The sequence below is a fragment of the Nicotiana tabacum genome, chromosome 13 (assembly GCF_000715075.1).
Source record: "Nicotiana tabacum cultivar K326 chromosome 13, ASM71507v2, whole genome shotgun sequence".
Classification (NCBI taxonomy): Eukaryota; Viridiplantae; Streptophyta; class Magnoliopsida; order Solanales; family Solanaceae; genus Nicotiana; species Nicotiana tabacum.
This window is the reverse complement of record NC_134092.1, coordinates 14,227,129-14,252,651: the sequence shown is the minus strand read 5'-3', so window position 1 is coordinate 14,252,651 and position 25,523 is coordinate 14,227,129. Positions and strand designations below refer to the sequence as shown.

The window sequence follows — 25,523 nt, the reverse complement described above, 5'->3', positions numbered from 1 at the left end:
TACATCGTTCCCTTTTAACAAATCCCCTCCCCATGGTTTGACACCGACGAACCAGTGCATCTGAAGGTCGACGTAAGACATGTCCAGATCATCTTTATCCTCTGTGTGTGCTACTTGCACCTTCCGAAATGACTTTTAGTGCTGAATATTTTCAAGACAATATAATAACTCAAACTGGTTGTTGCTCATATGCCTTACTAATCAGGAAAAAGAAAACATAACTGTAGACATAGCACCTGTCAAAGAAATATAATGAGCATCATCCAGAAAAGTACTCCAGTAGGATAATAGTGCTGTATTTTTAATCAAATTAGGGGTGTTAATATTATTCATATGACATGATTGACACATCAAAATTTACAATCCTCATTCCTAAACCACATTGAACAAGAGAAAGCCTTACTAGCCAGAAGCAGCCGAAGTGTGTTCATTTACATGTTAACATAAGAAGCAGTTTGATGTGATTTATTTACTTAAAACAATCTGATGCTGCTGTCTCCACCCGGTGGTTTGCGTACACCACCATAGCAAACTCTGGATTCAACTTTACCTTCGGCGAATATATTGCTACCACTCATTTCTCTCAGTTTAGCGCTGCTCAGTGGCTTTTCTGAAGATCCAGGAGGACTGTTGTGATCTCCCTTGAAAATGTTATTGCCAGTTAACTCTGCAAACTTCTTGTTATGTATTTTCTTTACTGGCTTCACAACAGGTTCATCGCTGCCAAACAAGATATTGCTTCGACCACCAGCAGGCTGCAAAATGCACAAGAGAAATAAGATCCATACAACAACAATGACAACAAACTCAGTGTAGTTCCATAAGTAGTACGCAGACCTTACCCCTACCTTGAAAAGAAAGAAATGAGATCCATACTAAGCTAAAAAGCCATAAAAAGGGAAATAAGAAGAGAATGCCAACTTTGACAAGTCTCAGAAGGCAACTTACATTAGAAATTTTGACAGATGTACGTACAGATCGTGGAGCAGGTTCATCGATGTCTTTGCTTTGTTTCGGCTCTAATGCCCGTGCAGCAGCCAATGATCTTGGAGGAACTTCTACGGGAGGGCCAAAGATGGCATTTCCACTAAGTTCCTTGCTCTTTGCATGTGAAAGCTGCTTCTTCACTTTGCTATCTGACTCGCTTTCTTGAATTCCATTCAACTCAAGCTGCTTTGGCACTTCAGTCAGAGTGTTAGGCGTCTCCGGGGAGAACTTTTCTTCAGAGCTAAATGAAATCTGGTTTTTTCCATTTGCATCTTGCTACAATGACATTGTAAAATTTGATCAAATTTTTTTGTTGAGAAAATGAATGGAAATTTGATCAAAGTTTGACTGATTTCCTAATTATGTAGCATGCTCATACTGCTAGTCCAGTGCTGTTATTATTTTTATAAACAAGGATTAAATGCGCCCCTCCACCCGATCTGTACAAATAGAATTGCCCATTTATACATAATGGTAAAGGGATTTCTTCTATCATTGACTATAGAAATAGAAATGAAACGTTAACCATGAAGAGGAAAATAGTACCTGAACGATCCGGACAGATGTCCTGTTGTTAACATTACCATTAACAGGTTCAGATTCTGATGCAACAGTTTCACCAACAGCAGAAAATATATTGCTGCCGCTCATCTCGTTCAGTTTGTACCCTGAACAAGGTTTCCTGAAGATAGCAAGTTTCAGTCAGGCTTAGTGCTAGGTGTAAGAGTACGTTATACGTACAAAACTTCGACCATCGTCGGGGGGCGGATGTAGCCCTATAGCAACGGGTTCAATTGAACCCATTTATGTGCAAAATTTCACTGAAATCACAACAATTGTAGATATGAACTCATAACTTTAAGGATATAATGAGTTCAATACTGAAAACCTTAAAAGTTGAACCCGTAAAGTTTTCTAATCGTCAGTTACTTTGTTTTTCATTTCCTTTAAAAACAATAGAAACTTCTCTGTCTGCAAACATGAGTTACAACACGGAAACATAATCAAGATCCTTCTGGATTTTGATTCGACTAGTCAATTAATCAACTACTCCTTAATTCCAAAATAGCTAGCATATGCTATATAAATCCTCGTTTTATTCATTCATCTAATTTCTAGCTCATTTCATTCCAGTTCCAAATTTAAAAGAAAATTAAATGATTCAAAAAGCATATATATTATTTTGTTTCTTCTTGCCTCACCTTTTGTTCAAGCTCTCAGCTTCCTCCTCAGTAATCTGACCTCCAAACAACACCTTACTGATTCCGTCAGAAGGCTGCAATGAAAGGTAAAAGACAAAACTAACCCTTAAGTAATTAAAAGTGCAACTCTCTATTCTCTAACAACTTAATAGCCCGTTTGACCAAGCTTATTTTTGGGCCAAAAGTGCTTTTTTTTTTGGTCAAAAGCACTTTTGTCAAAAAATTGAGGTGTTTGACCAAAATTTTGGAAGGAAAAAAAGTGCTTTTGAGGAGAAGCATAGGTAGTTTTTGAGAAGCAGAAAAAAATAGTTTCTCTTCAAAAGCACTTTTCTGAGAAACACTTTTGAGAAAAATACACTTAGAAGAAGTTTTCAAAAGCTTGGCCGAACACTAATTAGTGCTTAAAAGTGTTTTTTAAATTAATTAGCCAAACACAAACTTCTTCTCACCAAAAATACTTTTTTAAAAAGTACTTTTGAGAAAAGCACTTCTTAAAATAAGCCGATTATAGAAGATTGGCCAAACATGCTATAAGTGATGGTCACAAATTTCAAGGTAATATTAGAGCACACAGATATCTTGAGTTCAAGTTTGATCGCCTTCCATTATAAAAAATGAATTGCATGTGCATGCGTGACCATGAAAAAGAATTAGGTTCAGGTGAGGCCGACATGCAAAGGCGGACCTAGGATTCGACAGTTACAGGGCACCATGAAATGCATTCAATATAAAATTATCACTTTTCATAAAGATTGGTACGGGCCTATGCAAATATCTGACTATTTCTTATCTTGAAGACATTTGAAAGTATACACTAAATTTTTGTAAAAGTTTTCGGGTGCAGGTGACCCCTCAACCTAGCTATAATGTGCGTCTGCTTCTGTCAACATGTGAGGAGGCTAAACATAATATAATTAAATAATTAAACGTAAACATACTTTCACACGAGATAGTCACATAATTCAATGTCGGACAGACATTTGATGGAAAATGAAAACATACACGGCGAGAACGAGATGCATTGGCGGGACGACCGCGGCGGAACCTCCGGCCACGTCAGCAAATCCGCCGTGGAGGTATGGGAATTCCGTACGGGTGTTGCTTTCTCCATTGTTTTGCCACCGACACCGAGTTGAGACTACTCGGTGAATCGAACGTACGTTTAATACATTAAACAAATGTAATGAATTTTTTTCCTCTGCTTATTTGAGAAAAATGTTTGCAAATGTTTGTTGGAAGTGTATTTTCTGAATGTTTGCATGCCATTAGATTTTTGTTTGACAATTTGTAGGACCTGTGCATGATGTAGAATGATGACACGTGGAATGTAAACCACGTATAGTGGAAATTTTAACGTAGATATCTTGTGAAGTGTTGTAATTCCTCCCCCTCCTCCTCCTTTTTCTAGAAAAGTAAAAATTATCTCACTTGGATATTTCATTTATCCGATTCACTATTTTTTATTTTTTTTTCAGAAATAGAAGAAAAAGACAAGTTGAAAGAACAACGCATTAACAGGACTTCGTGAAACAAAAGCGAGAAAATTTAGGAAAATAAAAATTTGGAAAGCAATTAAGACGTGATTTTTGTATTTATAAATATGACTTTAACGTTAAAGTAAATTTTCAGCTGCGTGCTATGTACCAGCAGGATCCGTGGCGCAATGGTAGCGCGTCTGACTCCAGATCAGAAGGTTGCGTGTTCGATTCACGTCGGGTTCAATTCCCCGATCTAATATCGGATCTATTCTTTTTCAAAGTTTTTTTGCCCTCTTCCTGTAGGCAATTTGTCATTCCGTCAGTGGGCGATTTTGTCATTCAATACCTTCTGTCCAGATTCTGGAATATTGAACCACCTGCCCAACAATGCACAATCTTCCATTTGAAAATCTATCTATCTATATATATATATAATGAAAGATCAGAAAGTTCTATTCCCCTATTTAAGGTGTTTACACACAGTAACTCTCAAAATTAAACTGAAAGTGGTAAAATTAATTAAGCGTTTCCTACTTCCAAGTCTTTGTCTTCTGCAGTCCATTCATATTTAGTTTCTAGCTATACAAGGATGTGAACACAGGATGTTCGGAGTGGTGATTTTCCGTAGGTTACGAAGTATTGAGATGTATTTAACAGCTTTTATACGTTGTACCTTTAACTGTTAGTATTGTACAGCTAGTTAGTGTTGGTTAGCATTAATTAGTGGCCGGTTTAGCTGTCAGTTAGAATTAGCTTAACTGTCAGTTAGAATTAGTTAATTTTTTGTCCTGAACTCGTGTGTATATATACACTGTTACATAGCAATACAAAGTAGAGGTTCATTTCCTCATCTCTAAGATCAGTCTTCTTCTCCTCTCTCACACGAAACTTCTAGAGCTCTCCAATGGAGCTCAGTCGAGGAACAATTCACCCGTTCATGGTGTAAATTGACATGGTATCAGATCACAGAGATCTTCGATCCACTCGTATCAGTCGTCTCTCAGTCCATTAGATTCCTCGATTCTGTTCTAATTCAATTCAATTCATACGGTGTAAGTGCCTAATTTCTCCCTCGATCTAGGGTTTTCATTTTTACCTTCAATTTGATTACACATTTCTTCAAATCTGATATGGTTGTTACCGATCAAAGCGATGCAACTGGTGTTACTGCAAATGTCGAAACTGTTCCTGATTCTGTAATGGATCCTAGTGATCCACTCTACTTACATCCTTCAGATAATGTTGGAGCTATGTTAGTCAGCGTAGCTTTTAGTGGAATTAGATATAGGTCCCGACGACGCGCCATTTTGCGTGGTTTATCTGTTAAGAATAAGACTGGCTTTATCAGTGGAGAGTGCAAACGACCTGATCCTCAATCACCTAAATTTTGACAATGGGAGCGTTGTGATGATATGGTGACCTCTTGGATTCTTAATTCACTATCAAAGGAAATAGCAGATAGTGTAGAGTATGCTAATGATGATGTTGAACTGTGGAGAGAGTTGGAGGATCGATATGAACAGACCAATGGTGCGAGATTGTACCAAATTCAGAAGGAGATCAATGATCTGTCCCAAGGTACTTTGGATATCACTAATTACTACACTTAGCTGAAGAAACTTTGGGAAGAACTGAGCACCTTGAGTGCAAAGACACAATGCAGCCGTCAATGCACTTGTGGTGCCAAGAAAAATATGCACAAGGCAGAACAAGATAGGAGATTGATTCAATTCCTTATGGGAATGAATGAAGTCTATACAGCAGTAAGGGGTAGCATTCTCATGATGAATCCATTACCTTCAATGGCACACGCCTTATCACTACTCATTCAAGATGATAAGCAACGAGAGATGAAACCTCCAAATCATTTAGCTACATAATCTGTTTCCTTTCATGTCAACACTTCAGGAAATGCCAACAATTTTGGAAACAATAACTTCAGAACCAATTATGCCCTCAATGCTAACTTTCCAAACACCAACAGGACTAGGCCATTCTGTGATTACTGCAAGTGCCCAGGTCACACTAAAGATAAATGCTTCAAGCTTCATGGTTATCCTCACGACCACAATCAGAACTTCAAGTATAACAAAAACAAAAGGGTAATAGCCAATGTACAAATCACCTCTCATGATGGAATATGTCCTAAAACAGATGAGTTTGGACCCAAAGATGAAAGTCAGAATCTAAACTTGTCCAAGGAATAATATGGTCAATTACTCAGTATCTTGCAACACTTTTATGGTAATAGTGGAGGAGAAAGCTCAAAGAGTACAAATCATGGGACTGGTGCTGTGAACCTTGTTGTAGGAGCCATGCCTTTTGCAGGTTTGATCACTTGTACAACCTCAATTGATTTTGAAAAACTGTCTTGTAAATGTTTCAGAACGTGGATTGACACATGAATTTTAGATTCTGGGGCATCCCATCATATGACCTTCAATAGATCTTCTTTGCTAGACATTAGAATATTGCCCTATCCCTTGTTGGTTACTCTCCCAAATAGTTACAAAGTTAGGGTGATAGAAATTGGTAGTGTGTCACTTGCTCCTCAAATCACCTTGCACAGAGTCATATTTGTTCCATCATTCAAATTTAATCTCATATTTATCTCTTCTTTAACTAGCCAACTCAAGTCTTTAATAGCTTTCACTGATGCTTGTTGTCTTCTGCATGTCCCTTCAATGAAGAGGCCTCTGGAGATTGGTAAGATCAGGGATGGGTTGTATCTTCTTTGTTCTCTCTGCTTGAAGAATTCTAGTAATGTTTCAGTATCTACTTCTTCTGTTTCTTATATTCCATCCCACACCTGTGATGTAAATAGATCCATCTGCAATAAGTCATCTGCTACTTATAATAAGGACTCCTCACAATGTGATCACCTCTCAAATGTACATAAATCCACTCATAATAAAACTTCTGTTTGTGCTCCTTTTTCTTGCTTGTCTAATGGCAATGATGTGAATGTATTGTGTCATAATAGATTGGGACATGTTCTTTTTGTTAAAATGAAGAGCATTACCACCATTCCTGTTTCCTTCTCTACCAAACAATATTTCATGTGCTCTATTTTCCCAATGGCCAAACAAACCAGGTTGCCATTTCCCCAAAGGACCAGCAACACCAAACAAATATTTGATTTGTTACATATTGATCTGTGGGGACCTTATCATATACCTACATATAACAATTATAAATACTTTCTTATCATGGTAGATGACCACAGTAGATCCACTTGGACTCACCTCTTATACAATAAGAGTAATGCCCTGCAGGTTCTCAAAGCTTTTGTTTCTCTAGTCAAAAACCAATTTCACACAACCATAAAGTCAGTTAGATCAGACAATGGTTTAGAGTTCACTAGTGTAGAAGGAATCTCCTTCTTCCAAGATCAAGGCATTGTCCACCAAAGAACTTGTCCATACACACCATAACAGAATGGTGTAGTTGAAAGGAAGCATAGGTACCTTTTAGAGACAGCTAGGGCACTCTTATTTTAGTTAAAGTTGCATGTGAGGTAATGGGGAGAGTGTATCCTAATAGCTACATACATGATAAATAGACTTCCCACTTCTTATCTCAAGAACAAATATCCTTTTGAACTTCTGTACAAGACAAAGCCAAACTATTCTCACCTTAGGAGTTTTGGCTGCCTATATTTTCCTACCATACTAAAAACACATAAAGACAAGTTTGAGCCCAGAACTGTGCCACATGTTTTTATTGGATATCCTTTTGACACCAAAGGCTGTAAGGTGCTAAATCTGGAATCCAAAAAGATCCACATATCTAGAGATGTAGTATTTCATGAAGATATTTTCCCTTTTGCCATTTCTCCTACCACTGGTTCCTTCCCTTCAACCATTCATTCAATTCCTTTCATCACTGACCTACATATTGATGCTCTTCAACCCACAACAGACACTCCACTCAATTTAGACAATGTTGAGACTACATATGATGAGTTTACACTCGATCACTCTGCAGGTTCCCTTTCTGAACCACAACCTTCTGACTCTCCCATTGTCACCTCACAAGACTTACCTGACAACACCTTACATGATCCTTCACCAATTTTAGAACCTATGAGATCTGGGAGACAACACAAGCTTCCCACTCACTTACAAGATTATATTTACAATGTACCCCAATTGAAATCCAATCATCCTTCTGTACCTAATGATCAATCACCATCCCCACTTCTCTTAATGCCTTATTTTCCTTAAACAGTCATATCTCACCTACATCTTTAATCCATGATAGTCAATTACTTGTGATGAATGTTTGCAATGACTGTGAACCATCTTCATATGAGGAAGCTGCACTCAATCCAGCATGGCAACCCGCAATGACTCAGGAGTATGAGGCATTACATGCAAATCATACATGGCATGTTGTACCCCTGCCAAGTGACAAACAAGCCATTGGCTGCATATGGGTTTATAAGATAAAGAACAAAGCTGATGGAACAGTGGAGAGATTCAAAGCTAGGTTGGTAGTGAAAGGCTATACTCAACAAAGCAGGCATAGACTACACTAAGACCTTCAACCCTGTTGTAAAGATGACAACAGTGAGAGCTCTTATAGCCACAATAGTAAATAAATAATGGCAAATCTTTCAGTTGGATGTGAATAATGCTTTCCTCCATGGGGATCTCCATGAGGAGGTGTATATAAAGATGCCACAAGGACTAGAAACTAATTCTCTAGGATTGGTTTACAAGCTGAACAAGTCATTGTATGGCCTTAAACAAGCAAGTAGACAATGGTACTCTAAGCTGACTGAAGCTCTATGCTCAAGGGGATATGTGTACTCCTTGAATGATTATTCCCTTTTCTACAAAAAGACAGAATACTCTACAATTCATATAGTTGTATATGTGGATGATGTCATTGTTACTGGAACAGACCTTTCAGAGATTGTCCAGCTCAAACTTTTCTTACATGATCAATTTAAGATCAAAGATCTGGGAAGACTACATTATTTCCTTGGTCTTGAGGTTTTGTATACAGCTGATGGTGTGATCATTTCACAAAGAAAGTTTGCTATGGACATGCTTAAGGAATATGACTGCTTCTCCTACAGTAGTCTTTCTACTCCTCTTGATCCTATTGAGAAGCTGAGGGCCAAAGAGGGAAAACCATTGCCATATCCTACATATTATAGAAAACTTGTGGGAAAGTTAAATTTCCTCACAACACCAGATTGGATATAGCCTTCAGTGTACAATATCTCAGTCAATTCATGCAAGATCCTAGAGAACTACATTTGAAGGCTGCCTTCCATCTACTTAGGTATTTGAAAAGTGATACCACTCTAGGAAGTTTTATGTCCAATGATTCTGACTGTATTTTAAAGGGATATTGTGACTTAGATTGGGCAGCCTGCCCAAATTCTAGGAGATCAATTACTGGGTACATAGTCCTATTGGGAAACATTCCAATTTGTTGGAAATCCAAGAAACAAGAAATATTTTCCTTATCATCTGCAGAAGCAAAATATAAGTCTTTGAGGAAAGTTGTAGGGCAGTTAACTTAGTTGTGCAGACATTTTTATGAACTTACTATCTCTTATCCTAAGCCAGTCTCAGTCTTTTGTGACAGCCAATCTGCTCTACACATAGCTAGAAATCCCTTTTTCCATGAAAGAACTAAACATATCGAAGTCGTTTGCCATTTTATGAGAGACAAGCTTCATGAGGGCCTCATCTCCTTACATCACATTGCTACTGCTACTCAATTAGCAGATGTACTTACCAAAGTTCTCACAGGTGTCAAACATTCTGCCCTCTTAAACAAGTTGGGTGTGAAACTTTTACCTCCAACTTGAGGGGGGGAGTATTGAGATGTATTTAATAGCTTTTATACGTCGTACCTTTAGCTGTTAGTATTGTACAGTTAGTTACAGTTAGTTAGTATTGGTTAGCATTAATTAGTGGCCAACTTAGCTGTCAGTTAGAGTTAGCTTAGATGTTAGTTAGAATTAGTTAATTTTTGTCTTGTACTTGTATGTATATATACACTGTTACATAGCAATACAAAGCAGAGGTTCATTTCCTCATCTCTAAGATCAGTCTTCTTCTCCTCTCTCACACGAAACTTCTAGAGCTCTCCAATGGAGCTCAGTCGACAGAAAGTGTGTGAAACGGGATTCAACATATATATATATATATATATATATATATATATATATATCCACTTTTTTTGCAATAAAGTGTTTCATTCTTATACTTTTCGGAAAGAGTTGGAGAATGATTTATTTGTTCTCAACGTTTTGCATTAATTCACTCAAAAAGGTATGATGTTAAATCTTTAACTTTGTTTACCCGAAAAACGGATAGAGTTGAATTTATACGTAGTTCTAAAGATACGTGATATAAATTGATACAAATTGGGAAATATATGTAAATGAATATTGAAATTATTTATAAAAGAAATGAATGCAAACTGAATGAACTAGTTGGCCTAAGCCTTCAAGTTTTATCACCTTCAAATTGAGTGAAGAACGATTGGTAGAAGAAATAATATGACTAAATATCAAAGGCCAAAAGGATAGTATTTGCTCTCTTTTCTATATATCTCAGAATGAATGTGTTCCTGTTACAAATGATAACAACTCTTAATATAGTGGGGGAATCCTATTTTGGATATAATTAAAAATACATAGTGAGAATTCCATTATACATTAAATAATTAGCTTTTCCTTGATTCGAGTTGTGATTTTCGCCGAGATTCTCTCCCCAATTGCGGCTATAATGACTCTTTTATTTCTTGGCTCGATCTCAATCTTGGCCGGTCTCTGGGTCTCGAGCTTGATCTTGAATCGATCTCGATCTTGGCTGGTCTCGGTATTGATCGGTCTATGGGTCTCGAGCTCGATCTTGACTCGGTCTCGATCTTGATCGATCTCTGGGGCTCGAGCTCGACAACCTAACTTCGCATCCTGGCTCGATATTATAATGATGGACCTTAGACCATCATGTTCCAACCTCGATTAGTCATAAGAAGGACAAACTCTGTTTTGACCTATACAGATAGTCCCCTCGTTTCTCTGAAAGAAGATGACGAGAAACGATATGAATGTTCGAACTTCGACTTGGTGGATGATGATGTCAGCAACGAGCCCGATTATGATGTATGTTACAAAATGTCACGTCGGTCCAATTACCAATGCATTAAATGTCTATCAGTCGTTGGTCGACCACTACCGGTTCTGAACTGTCATTACCGGGCTATAAATATTCAAAAGCTTACATCCCTATGCTTCATATACTTTACATCGCATACAATCCTAATTCTCTTTTCCTTTATTCATCAATGGTGAAAACCTTCAAAACGGTGCCGCAAAAATAGGCCGCTTCTTTATCACAACCTGCCGGCGGCGAGGATACGGCAGAACCTCGCCCCGAGGAGTTCGTTCTGGTAGGGTGCTCAACTGTCATCGATTTTAAGGTTGAAAAACCTTCTTTGGTACCGGGCTGATGTGAGCCGATCTCGAGGTACCAGTGTTCAAATCACCAAGAAAATTCTCGACAAAGTAAGACAAGAATGCAACTGGGGAGACAAGCACGTGGTAGTACCATCGCCTGAGGAATCAATTACTACCCACGTGAAATGGTTCTTAAGCGTTTATACTTATCTTTTCACATTGGGTCCATTATATCCTGTCATCATCGCATTTTGCAAAAGGTATGGCATGACCCCTGGCCAGATCCACCCTTCTTTTTGGAGAATAGTGATTCTCCTCCGATTCTTCTCAAGCAAACTCGAGGGGTGTTTTTTTACCCTCGATCACCTTATGCGCCTTTATAGTCCCCGGCTCTATCGAGGAGGGTTAATCAAGCTTGCTCGTAGAGCCACCAAAGCGTCGTTCTCGAGTATAGATGAGACTCGTGATCGAGGTTGGATGGGCCGATTTATTCGAGTCAAAACCTCGGACCTGATCTCTGCCGATGACATGTCATTTCCTGAGAAATGGAATATGAACCGTGAGTACTTATTTCCCTTCGAGCATTTTAATTTGTGACTGCCTTTCATTTTCTTGATCAACTTTTTCTTTCCTGTTATAGCTGTGGCTCGGATGCCAGAACCGATTTCGGACCCTAAACAATGGGTTGAAGGTTTGGTGCTGCAGAGACCGTACTCCGAGCGCGCTTGGGTGGAACTATCAAAGGGTCGATGGGAGGCCCGTAGTCATGGTAAGTCCCTTTCTTAGTTTGTTTGTCCTTCAATCTTCTTCACTTGCTTACCCTTCCCCCCCCCCCTCCTATTTTTCCTTTGTAAGACTTGGGGAGGATGTTGCCATGAGACCCTTATCTGGTGATGAAGAGGTCCCTATCCCGAAGCAGGTTAAAGATAAGAAGAGAGAATATGTACCGAGTTCCCCGGTCTCATAAAAGAAAAAACCGGCGAAGAGAACTCGCAAGCCCAAGAGGGGCTCTGGTGTCATGCCTTTGGACTCGATCCGCCGAATAAGGAACGAGCCCGAAGAAGGAGAAGAGGAATTAACCTATGTATGGGCTAATGTTGTAATACACCAATCCTCCGAATCGACGGAGGTAGATAAGGGAGCTTTGACCATAATTCCTGAACAAGGAAAAGTCAAGACTATTCCGTCTCGAGCTGAGATGGTTAAAGGAGAGACCGAGGGAAGGACTTCTCGGGCAACAGAAGATATTTTGAGGGATGAGCTCGGGATAGTTGATATTACTGGATCCCCTCAGTTTTTGGATGCTATGATCCCGAGGCCAGCATGTTGGAAGGTCGTTCTTATGAGGGCATTCGGGAGTCGACCGATATCCATGGCTTTTTGGACGGGCTTGAGTCTGCTGCTTCGAAGGATATTACCGAGTTTGATAGATTATCGGTACCGAAGTAAACATCATGGTTGGGTGCTGTCGAATTTTCATCAGGCCCAAAATTGGTGGACCGATTCCCGGCCCCGAGTGTTGATCCAGACCGTAGGCAGAAAATAGTACTCTCCGTCCCGAAGGATGCCCGAGTTTTCTGTCCCCCCTATGGGGATTGCTAGTTACCTTCAGTCCTTGGTGACCAAAGAGGATTAAACCGTGATGAATGCGATAGGACCCGCCTGCCTTTTCAACGAGGCCCAAAATGCTCTGAATTGGGTAACTTCGATGGCATCTCTGCTGTTTCTTTTACACTTAGAGTTGTAGATAATTCTAACATTTTTTCCATGTTTGTAGGCTTCGGTGTTGCATCACGAGGCCTTCCTACGAATTCGAGAGGAGCATGAGGCTGAGGTTTGAAACCTCACTGAAAAGAGTGACTTCTTAGTGAGAAACTTCTAGCAGATTTGGCAGCGGCTCGGGAAGAGCATGAGGAGATGGCTGAGCAGGTATTCCGAATTCTCCACAATAGTGAAGATGAATTAGAGATAACCACTAATGATCCGATTCTGCAGGTTCAACAGAGGCTTGAACAGATCGGACGGCTCAATTCGCAGGTAGATGAGCTAATGACCGAGGAGGAAAAATTCAAAACGAATATGGATATCCTCGCCTCGAAAGAGGAAGTCGCTGAAGCTCAATTGGAGTTGGCTGAGGCCCAGCTTCCGGCTGCAAAAGAAAATGCCTTGGTGCAAATCGAGAGGATTAAGGAGCTTCAACATCGGTTAGATTTGGCCACTTCCGATAAAGCAAGCTTGGCTAATGAACTCGAAGTGGCCAAATTTGAGATGGCTGTAGCCAGATCTGAAGTGGTCGTAGCCAAATCTGAGGTGACCGAGGCTAATAAAAGAGCTGATGCTAAAGTGGACCAGTTCAGGATCGATGTTGAGATCAACCAGGCCAAAGCCAAGAGCATGGTCGAACATGCTAAATGGCAGGCTCGGAGGGAAGCTCTCGAGGAGGTCAGTGCTTCGATGTTGAGGCCCAAATTGAAAATGCCAAGGCAGAGGAGGCCAGGGCTTGAAGGCTGGCCTTCCCTGAGGAAGACTCCGATAGCTCGAGCGAATCTGAAGACGGGAAAAATCTCGTGGACGCAGCCTCCGATGAAGACCAAGCCACTTAGGACATTAAGTTCTTTGTTTTTCTTTTGTATTTATTCTGGGGATGATTTGGCCTCTTGTTAAAACCTTTGAATATAAACATAAGGCCTTTCTTGCCTTTATGGTTTTTTGTGTTTTTCCTTTGCTTTTCTGTACTTTACAAAGGTCAAAAATGCCTTAGCATAAAATTGTATTTGAGGGTTCGAGCAAACCTTGCCTTTATTTCCCTTCTTCTTTATAAATTTATGAAGTTGTATTCTAAGGTCCGGGGTTCAGACAATTTGATTAAAATCGAACTAGTGTAGCCCTTAGGTCTTATGATCGAGTGAGTACTTGCTCGAACTCGAAGTAAGGTAACCTATAGGTTTTTAGTTGAGCGAGGATGATCTCTCGAACTCAAAGCAGAAAATAGCCCTTAGGCTTTTGTAAAAAGATTGTTTATGGCTTTGTCCCCTTTTCGACTTTTATTTATAAAACTTGTAATGCCTTAGCATGAAATAAGGAATTGTTCTAGAGTTCGAACATTTTTGTACTCATTAGAGTTTTCGAGGCTTGATATTATCGAAGCCTTTTATGATTTTGCCGGGGGTAGCCTTTTTAACTGGTTTATGAGAGATTTTAAAGGCCTGTTTTATTACGGAAGTCGGACGCCTCCGATCCGTGTTAATTCAGTCGTAGCCTCTTTAGTTCTGGATTTGCCTCTTAGGCTTATTTTCCCATTTTACTTCGAGCTTTCCCGAAGTGTCAGTCCCCGAGTGGGGTGGTCATGGCCTATAAAAATCCCTCTTTAGTTCGGGATTTGCCTCTTGGGCTTATTTTCCCATTTCACTTCGAGCTTGCCCGAAGTTTCAGTCCCTGAGTGGGGTAGTCGTGGCCGTGGCCTATAAAATCGAGGGTTGCCTAAGAGGTCTTATGATCTGCGGAGTTTATATAATTCAATCTCGTTGATTTTTCAGATGGCGGTCCCCGATTTGTGGGGGTAATCATCCGAACTCCGGTCATGGTTGGCCCTTAGGCCTGTTTACATAATAGATCGAGAATATGAAGTAGAAAAAGCTTTTCTAAGGTACGAGATATTGGTAAAGAAGAATACTTCTCTTTATAAATCATTATACATGCGTACATGTTTTGTGCCAGGGCTCGAGCAAACTATGTGGGCATGGTTCGTTTGACCGTTTGGCCCTTACAAATTTTTCCTATCGAGACCTTGCTGCCATGAAGTAACTTCCTCGTGTCAAATACGGGATTTGCCTCTTGGGCTTATTTTTCCGTTTTACTTCGAGCTTGCCCGAAGTGTCAGTCCCCGAGTGAGGTGGCCTTGGCCTATAAAATTGAGGGTAGCCTAAGAGGTCTTATGATATTCAGAGTTTATATAATTCGATCTCGTTGAGTTTTCAGACGGCGGTCCCCGATTTGTGGGGGTAATCATCCGAACTCCGGTCATGGTTGGCCCTTAGGCCTGTTTACATAATAGATCGAGAATATGAAGTAGAAAAAGCTTTTCTAAGGTACGAGATATCTGTAAAGAAGAATACTTCTCTTTATAAATCATTATACATGCGTACATGTTTTTTGCCAGGGCTAGAGCAAACTACGCGGTCATGGTTCGTTTGACCGTTTGACCCTTACAATTTTTTCCTATAGAGACCCTGCTGCCATAAAGTAACTTCCTCGCATCAAACTTGATATTCGAGGGTAATGCCCCACAATATTCGAGGTTGATTGTAAAGAGGTCTCGGATACTGTTGAATTGTTTTACGTTAGAACGATCAATGGTTGCCTCATTACAATCCTCACCGAAAAACCCATTTGGGACAAAACCGGTCTAAGGGAAAAAGAGTGCAACGTGTACTTTCAGACCTAAAGGCTTCGTGTTGAAGAATCCATCGTTGCTTCTGGTTGAACACCTGTAAGGTTTAGTTTTGAAATATAAATGAAAATAGGAGGGGTCGTACCTTAGCAGTAGTATTATTTTAGGTGCGATACGTTCCAATTGCTCGGTAGTTATTTTCCGTTTATCATGCTGAGCTTGTAGGATCCTTTTCCGATGATTTCGAGAACCAGATACAGTCCTTCCCAGTTCGGACCCAGTTTCCCTTTATTCGGATTTCGGGTGTTGAGGGTGATTTTTCTTAGCACCAAGTCCCCGATGTTAAAATGTCGAAGATTGTTTCTTCGATTGTAGTACCTTTCGATCCGCTATTTTTGGACGACCAATCGGACGAGAGTGGCTTCTCGTCTTTCGTCCAACAATTCTAGGCTCGTATTCATGGTCTCGTTATTCGACTCCTCTGTTGCATATCGAAACCTGATGCTTGGTTTCTCCGACCTCGACCAGGATCAGAGCTTTGGCGCCATAAACCAACGAGAACGGTGTTGCTCCGATATTGGATTTCGATATTGTGCAGTATGCCCATAGGACCTCGGGTAGTATTTATCTCCATTTTCCTTTAGCGTCGGTTAATATGTTCTTAAGATTTTGGATGATGGTTTTGTTGGTCGATTCAGTTTGTCCATTCTCGTTGGGATGATAAAGTGTTGATAGGATCCTTTTGATCTTGTGATCCTCGAGAAATTTAGTTACTTTGCTGCCGATGAATTGTTTTCCATTACCACATACAATCTCGGATGGCATCCCGAATCGACATATGATGTGGTCCCAAATGAAGTTTATGGCTTCCTTTTCTTTGACTTTCTCCAAAGCTTGTGCTTCAACCCATTTAGAGAAATAATGAGTCATAAACAAAATAAACTGAGCCTTACCTGGGGCCGATGAGAGGGGGCTAACAATGTTCATTCCCCATTTCATGAAGGGCCATGGGGATAGAACCGAGTGGAGTAGTTCCTCGGGTTAATGAATCATGGGCGCATGCCTTTAGTATTTGTCGCATTTTCGAACGAACTCTCTTGCATCCTTGCCCATATCGGTCCAATAATACCCTGCTCTAATTACTTTGTGGACCAGCGAATCAGCACCAGAATGATTTTCACAAGTGCCCTCGTGAATTTTCCGTAGGATGTAGTCGGTAACTCCCGATCATAGACATATTGCCAAAGGTCCATCGAACGTCTTCTAAACAGCGCCCCGCCTTCGGACAAGGTGAACCGTGCTGCCTTTGTGCGCAGAGCTCTCGATTCCTTTGGATCTGATGGAAGTTTCCCGTTCTTTAAGTACTCTATGTATTTGTTTCTCCAATCCCAGGTTAAACTTGTGGAGTTTATCTCGGCGTGTCCTTCTTCGATTATCGATCTCATGAGTTGTATGATAGTCCCCGAGTTGAGTTCGTCTTCTTCGACCGATGAACCTAAGTTTGCAAGAGTGTCGGCCTTGTTGTTCTGTTCTCGAGGTATATGTTGCAAGGTCTATTCCTTAAATCGATGTAGAGTCACTTGTAGTTTATCCAAGTACCTCTGCATTCGATCTTCTCGGACTTCAAAGGTCCCGTTAACTTGGTTTACCACGAAGAAGGAATCACACTTAGCCTTTACGACCTCCGCTCCCAAGCTTCTAGCTAGTTCGAGACCTGCAATCATGGACTCATACTCGGGATCATTGTTAGTCAATTTTGTAGTTCTTATAGACTGTCTAACTTCATTACCTATGGGTGATCTTAGTACGATACCTAGTCCGAACCCCTTCGCGTTCGAAGCATCGTCCGTAAAGAGGGTCCAGACTCCCGAAGATGTACCCAATTTTATCAGTAGTTCTTTTTCAATCTCGGGTACGAAGGTCGGTGTAAAGTTAGCCATGAAGTTCGCCAATATTTGAGATTTGATGGCAGTTCGGGGTCGATACTCAATATCGTACCTAGTGATTTCTATGGCCCATTTGGCCAGTCGACCCGAAAGCTCGGGTTTGTGTAAAATATATCGAAGAGCATAAGTTGTTACAACACATATCAGATGACATTGGAAATATGGTTTTAGTTTCCTAGAGGCGCTTATTAAAGCAAGCGCTAAATTTTCTAAGTGTGGATATCTAGTTTCGGTCTCGCCTAAGGTCCGACTGACATAATAAATAGGAAATTGCGTACCTTGTTCTTCTCGAACCAGGACTCCACTTACCGCTATCTCCGAGACAACTAAGTACAGGTAAAGTTGTTCATCCACTTTTGGGGTATGAAGAAGCGGCGGGCTCGATAAATACCGCTTTAGTTCCTCCAAGGCCTACTGGCATTCCAGAGTCCATTCAAAGTTGCTATTCTTCTTAAGTAGTGAGAAAAATCGGTGGCTACTATCTGAGGATCTCGAAATGAATCGTCCTAGGGAGGCTATCCGTCCTATTATCCTCTGCACGACCTTTACATTATCCACTACCGTGATATCCTCGATAGCTTTGATTTTATCGGGGTTGATCTCGATTCCCTGATTGGACACCAAGAAACTTGCCCGAGTCAACCCCGAATGCACACTTTTTGGGGTTGAGCTTCATATTGTAGTCCCTCAGTATATCGAAAATTTTCTGCAAATGCTTTAAATGGTCCTCTACTCGCAGGGACTTAACTAACATGTCATCAATATAAACTTCTGTTGATTTTCCTATTTGTTCTTCGAACATTCGGTTTACTAGGCATTGATAAGTTGCACCAGTTTTTTAGACTGAATAGCATTACGTTATAACAGTAGGTACCATACTTAGTGATAAACGAGGTCTTTTCCCGGATCCTCCGGGTTCATCTGTATCTGGTTGTACCCGGAGTAGGCATCGAGAAAACTAAGAGTCTCATGGCCGGCCGTGGCATCGATCATACGATCGATATTAGGTAATGGAAAAGAATCCTTGGGGCCTGCTTTATTCAAGTCTTTATAATCTATACACATTCTAAGTTTGTTTCCATTTTTAGGGACTATCACCACGTTTGCTAACCATTCGGGGTATTTTACTTCTCGAATGGTTCCTATTTTGAGAAGTTTGGTTACCTCGTCCTTGATGAAGGCATGTTTGACTTCGGACTGGGGCCTTCTTTTTTGCTTCACCGGATTGAATTTCAGATCCAAGATTAGTCTATGAGTGGTGATTTTCGGTAGGATCCCTATCATGTCAAGATGAGACCAAGCGAATAGTCCATGTTGGCTATAAGAAATTGAATAAGCTTTTTCCTGAGCTCGGGACTTAACCCCGTGCCCAGGTATACATTTCGTTCGGGAAGATATTCGATTAATGTGATTTGATCCAGTTCTTTGATCGTTGATTTGGTAGCGTCGAAATCATTGGGGACCATGAAGGATCGAGGGATCCCATAATCATCATCTTCATTAATCTTCTGCTTCTCTAGTTGGATTGAGGCCGGCATTTGTGATTGCTATTTGGTATCCCATTTTTCCTTCGAATTTGATCCCTTTGTCGATGAGAGTGATGATATCGGAATCACTTCATCGATGGAAAACATTTCCTTTGTGGCTGGTTGCTCTCCGTAGATTGTTTTTAATCCCTCTGGTGTTGGGAATTTTAGAACCTAGTGAAGGGTAGAGGGTACTACTCTCATGATGTGGATCCACGGCCTCCCGAACAAGGCGTTATACCTCATGTCGCCCTTGATCACGTGGAACTTCATTTCTTGGATGGTCCCGACCATGTTTACTGGAAGAATTATCTCGCCCTTAGTAGTTTCACATGCCATATTGAATTCGCTAAGTACCAGGGTTGCGGGCATGACCTGGTCCTGTAGACCGAGTTGCTCTCTGACCCTCAATCGAATGATGTTGGACGAACTACCTAGATCAATTAACACACGCTTAACTTGAATTTTATTCATAAGTACAAATATTACATTTTCTCGTTATGAGGCTGCATGATTCGTTCTGCGTCTTCGTCATTAAAGGGCAAGGTTCATTTAGGTATGTAATCCTGAGCTCGAGATCGCTTTTCTCTTACAATCAACATCTTAGTGCGTTTAAGCACTGGCCCCCGGGGGACATCGATCCCTCCGATGATCATGTGGATAATGTTTTGTGGCTCTTCTTGTTTGTTTTGTCTATTGAACTCTCTGTTTTTTAAATGATTCTTGGCCCGATCATTTAAAAACTCTCGAAGGTGCCCTTCATTGAATAACCGGACTACTTCTTCTCTCAACTGCCTGCAATCTTCCGTTATGTGGCCATGGGTGCCATGATACTTGCACATCTGATTGGGATTTCTCTGGGCTGGATCAGTCTGCAGAGGTCGGGGCCATTTAGTATCTTTGATGCGTCCGATAGCCGACACGATGACGGATGCATCAATGTTGAAGTTATAATCTAATAACCGCGGTGCTTTCTTAGGTCCGGTATGCCTGTCGAAACCATTCTTGTTCAGCAGCCCTAGATACCATTGGCCTCGATCACTTCTCCTTTCACCTCGCACAGAGTTGCGTCCTGGTTCGCTAACCCTACGATCTCCGTTATACGGCCGATATCAGTCCCTACTTGACCTCAGTTCTCGGTCGATGTCCCTTTTAATAACTGACCCAGAACCTAACTAGTCGTCTTCGACTCTAAACATCGATTGATATCGATTATATACATTGGCCCAGGTAACAGCCAGGTACTCAATCAAGTTCTGCTTCAACTGTTGTGAAGCCATTGAGCTTTGTTCGTTTAGTCCTTGGGTGAAAACTTGAACAGCCCAATCATCCGTGACTGGTGGTAGATCCATTTGTTCCATTTGGAAACAAGATACAAACTCTCTTAGCATCTCGTTATCTTTTTGCCTTACTTTGAAAAGGTCCGACTTCCTGGTTTGGACCTTTGTGGCTCCGATGTTCCCTTTTACAAAAGAATCTGCAAGCATGGCAAACGAATCGATAGAGTTAGGTGGTAAATTATGATACCATATCATTGCTCTCTTTGACAAGGTTTCCCTGAATATTTTTAATAATACGAATTCGATCTCGTCATCCTCTAGATTGTTCCCTTTAATGGCACATGTGTAGGAGGTGACATATTCGTTGGGTCGCGTTCCATTATATTTAGGAATTTCGGGCATGCAGAACTTCTTGGGGATCGGTTTGGGAGCTGCCCTCGGGGGGGGGGGGGGTGTATGACCTCTTTGGAATCCAAACCCTTCCAAATTAGTGGTGCCCCTAGGATCTGATCAACCTTGGAGTTATAAGTTTCTACTTTTTTGTTGTTTGCTTCAATCCTCTTTTCTCCTAACTCTATCAGTTTTGTCAGTTCCTCGAGCATATTTATTATTTTTGGGTTAATCCTCGATTCTTGTTCATTTTTCCTTACTACAACTGGCCCCGTTCTGTGGGTGACTTCTCGGGGTGGACCGGGCTCGGGCCTGCTCGATGTATGGGTTTGGCTCTGCAACTGAGCTATCGCTACCTGTTGAGCCTGCAATATTTCAAAATCATACACAGGCTGATTCGTCTTCTCAAACATTTTGGGTATTTCGAAGTGCAAATCAGGTTTCACCATGAATGTTGTTTTCGGGGTCAGAATGTTGGTTCGCTTCAATGGCCACATATGAATTAACATCAATTGGATATGCGACCCGAGTTCCAATGGGATCAACTAGTGGCCTTTCATCCCCGGGCGTCAAGTTGTTATTCTCATCTTAATGGCCAGCTTCGTTGTCGATAGGTAGGGCCATTAATTGAGAGTTCGTCATTTCTAACCTGAAATCAAAGATACTTCCAAGAGCAAGTGTAAAATAGTGCATTTTACAGAGATTCGTACCAAACAATCACTATTATCCTTATCCCCACGGTGGGCACCAAACTGTTTATCCGAAAAACGGATAGAGTTAAATTTATACGTAGTTTTAAGGATACATGATATAAATTGATACAAATTGGGAAAGATATGTAAATGAATATCGAAATTAGTTATAAAAGAAATGAATGCAAACCGAATGAACTAGTTGGCCTAAGCCTTCAAGTTTTATCACCTTCAAATTGAGTGAAGAACGATTGGTAGAAGAAACAATATGACTAAATATCAAAGGCCAAAAGGATAGTATTTGCTCTCTTTTCTATATATCTCAGAATGAATGTGTTCCTGTTACAAATGATAACAACTCTTAATATAGTGGGGGAATTCTATTTTGGATATAATTAAAATTACATAGTGGGAATTTCATTATACATTAATTAATTAGCTTTTCCTTGATTCGAGTTGTGATTTTTGCCGAGATTCTCTTTCCAATTGCGGCTATAACGACTCTTTTGTTTCTTGGCTCGATCTCAATCTTGGTCGGTCTCTGGGTCTCGAGCTCGATCTTGACTCGATCTTGATCTTGTCTGGTCTCGGTATTGATCGGTCTCTGGGTCTCGAGCTCGATCTTGATTCGGTCTCGATCTTGATCAGTCTCGATCTTGATCTGTCTCTGGGGATCGAGCTCGATAACCTAACTTCGCATCATGGCTCGATATTACAATGATGAACCTTGGACCATCATGTTCCAATCTCGATTAGTCATAAGAAGGCCAGACTCGATTTTGACAGTATACAAACTTCAACCGAGTAACTATGGGACATTCATCATGAGATGGCGAGAGTACAAATTTGTTTTAGTGATTGTGCCATCATTTAGTTTTTGATTAATTCTTCAGCATATTTTCATGTAGGCTCTGCAATTAATGTTAAACGAAAAACAGTGTTTTTTTTTTCTAGATTCCCATTCCCTCCTAACACACAAGGAAAAAATAGAAATGGGAAAATAATTTCCCATTTTTCTTTGCCTTTCACCCCTAAATTTATCTATTCTTAGGATCTATGGTGTGTTAACTTATTGAGATGCTTTTTTTTTCTGTATCATTTGTTAATAGGGAAAATAATTCTTGGGTCTATACAAAAAATATCTCTTCTACCTCGATTTAATATACGAAAAAAGGGTCTGATATGTTCCTCTACTATCATCAATAGTTTAAATAAGCCCTCCGTTATACTATTAGAGCAACCAAGCCCCTGCCGTTATACTATTAAACACAAATACCCATATTTTAACAGATGGGCCACGTGACAACACCAAAATTATCCGGTTAGATTTAGTATAGATCCGACCCAACCCATTACCCAACCCGACCCTAAAATACTAGACCCTTCACCCTTATTAATGTGTGAACCCTAATTTGTTCACTCATATCTGCACATGTCCCTCCCTCTCTTCCACAACTCAAATGCTATAACTTCTCATTCAAATTTCTTTGTTCTTCTTCGACCAACACATATGATAGTCTTGGTTCGATATCTAGTTCTAGTGTTACATCGAGAAAGAGGTGCTACTGTGAGGAGATTGCAAACAACTTCACTTCAATGACTACAAACAACCCCGAAAGGAGATTCTACAAGTGTGCTAAACCTGAAGTAAGTGTGAATTTCGTTGGTGATTCATTACTCATCGATGTATTTAAAGTTTTATTTTTTCTACTCTTTAACATAGTTATTAATTGTATTTGTAAGAACGAGTCATGTGGATATTGGGAATGGCAAGACGAAGCCCTCCCAAACGAAGCGTTGATAGTAATCATCGATTTCAAGTCTAAATTAGATGCTACCAATGTCAAAATCAGGACACTGAATATGTTGTTGGATGCGTGCAAGCTTGAAAGGGACAAATTGATGGAAAAAGTTGATATTTTGAAGGCTATAAATGATGTTGAAGTAAATAAAGTGAGGGAGATGGAAGTGAAAGTGATGCACATGAAGATGTTCATTATGGTTGCATTTGCATTGTTAGTCGGATTTATTGTGGCATTGTTGATGAAATGAATTTTGCATTTTATGTAGTGCAGTAGGGTTTTGATGAAGTTAACTGTTGTAAAATCCAAATTTTCATGAATGTTTTGTGTTGGTCAGCTTGGTTGTAATCCAGATTTTTATGACTGCATTTTGTGTAGTGCACTATGGCATTTTGTGTAGTGCAGTACACTTTTCATTTTCGAATTTATTGTGTTGGTTAGCTTGGTTGTAATCATTAAATATAGTTCTTCATATGGCATGTTAATGCCCAGTTTAATAGAATAATGTGAATTTTAATAAAAAAAAAAACTAGGCAGTTATGGCTCTAATGCAGTAAAAAAAACTCGGCAGTTATGGCTCTAATGCAGTAAAAAACTAGGCAGTTATGGCTCTAATGCAAAGTAAAACTGGGCATTTCACTAACAGTAAAAGTCTGGGCATCCACTTTAATGCAGTTAATTTAGTCTATGATACAGTAAAATCTGGACAGTTATCACCAATGCAGAAATTATATATCAGAAGTACTGTCAATGCAGTAATTACATATCACCAAAAATAGTAAAGTTAGTAGGTGAAACTGATAATTGGATGTCAAACTATTATCCCAAAAACTAACACAACCTAAATCATACTATGACATCCAATTCAGTTACCAATACCAATATTAACAAAACATTAAACATGAGACTGTCATTAAGTTTGCAGTAATTACATCCCAAAATAAACACAAAACTACATATAACAACTTGATCATTTTCCTTTTCTTATCTTCAGCTTCTTAATCTTCTGTTGTCTTTGTTTTTCTAACTGATTTGAAGTTGTAGCTGCTTTACCCTTCCACATCAGGCCTGCTGGTGAATATGGAAGATATGTGGGCTCACTAACACTAGTGTGATCACCAGTAAAGTTGATTGATCTTGTCCCGGCTGGTAAGTTTACCTGCTTCCTCAGTTGAAGTCTTGTCTTGACTTCTGATATCACCATTGGCCTAACCACAACATCTTCATCATGTTCCATCTCTGGGAAATTTGGAACCATACTTGATTGACCAACTCTAGGTGTAGGCATGAAGCTAAATCTATTTTCCTGACTTGATTGAGTCATTTGTGGTGCTGAACAGTGCCACAAATATGTTCTGACTCTAATGTCTTTACAGTAACCCCTGCATTACCATCTTTGGATATTAAACAAACAAAGGGACAACCCACAATGCATCTATACCTCACCCTCCTTGGGTCACTCTTCCTCAATTTTAAGACTTTCTTGTTGGCTAGAGCATACAACTTTATAAACTTCCTAGCTTCTGGTATGTCCTTAAAGGCCATGCCTTTATATATCTCCTTGTAATCATTCAGATTCTCAGTTATGTCTCTTTTTTTGTGTGTTTTGAGTAAATATAATTCTTCAGAATCACATCCCTCAGAATCAAAACTAGATTCAGATCCTAATTCACTTAAGCTACAGTCAGTAGCAGCCTCATCTAAACAAGGATATGATTCACCATAATCAACAATACTGGGAATACACTCAATAGGGGGTCACATTCATCCACATCATATAGGTTCACTACATTATATTCATTAGAAAGCAAGGATATCAACTGTCTAATCCCCACATTCCCTTGAACCTCATACAATTTACCAGAAGGTCCAACAACTATAAGTTGTTGAACCCCTACAAACCCTAGCTCAACTATGAATTCAGATTCTATATCTATATAAGAAAGCAAGTCTGAATCATACCTTGAAAAAGTGTGCAGTTTATTCTTTGTGTACACAACTTCAGGATGTGTAACCCATTCACCTTCATAATTGAATATTAAATCAACTAAGACCATCTCCAATAATTTAGTAAATATAACAAACAAGAATGGTTAGCAAACAGTAAAAGAACCAATATAAACTGAAAGTAAAAAAGAGAGGAATAAATATAGGCAGAAAATGACATGTGAGACAGAGGGTCCCATGAATAAAGAAATAAAACATGTACAAAAGAATCCACAAAAAGTTCAGTTTGTGGGCTACCTCTTCATAAAAAATTGACAAAGAGGGCAAAGATGCACTAAAATTCAACCACCAGAATAGTTTAATGAAGTAGTTGCATTCAAGGGTCCTACATTTAGGACCACCTTAGCTAATAAACAAAGAAAAAGTACTAAATCTCAGTCAAAATCACAGAAAA

At 39.9% G+C, this 25,523-nt stretch overlaps 1 non-coding gene and 1 pseudogene across 1 annotated transcript; one reads left to right on the top strand and one right to left on the bottom strand.

The window, feature by feature from the left end:
* Positions 1-279: 279 nt before the first annotated feature.
* On the bottom strand, positions 280-3,428 carry LOC107816722 (uncharacterized; annotated as a pseudogene).
* Positions 3,429-3,838: 410 nt separating this feature from the next.
* Positions 3,839-3,910, top strand: TRNAW-CCA (transfer RNA tryptophan (anticodon CCA)). The gene has a single exon. It is a non-coding gene; the product is annotated as a tRNA-Trp (tRNA).
* The last annotated feature ends 21,613 nt before the right edge of the window (positions 3,911-25,523 follow it).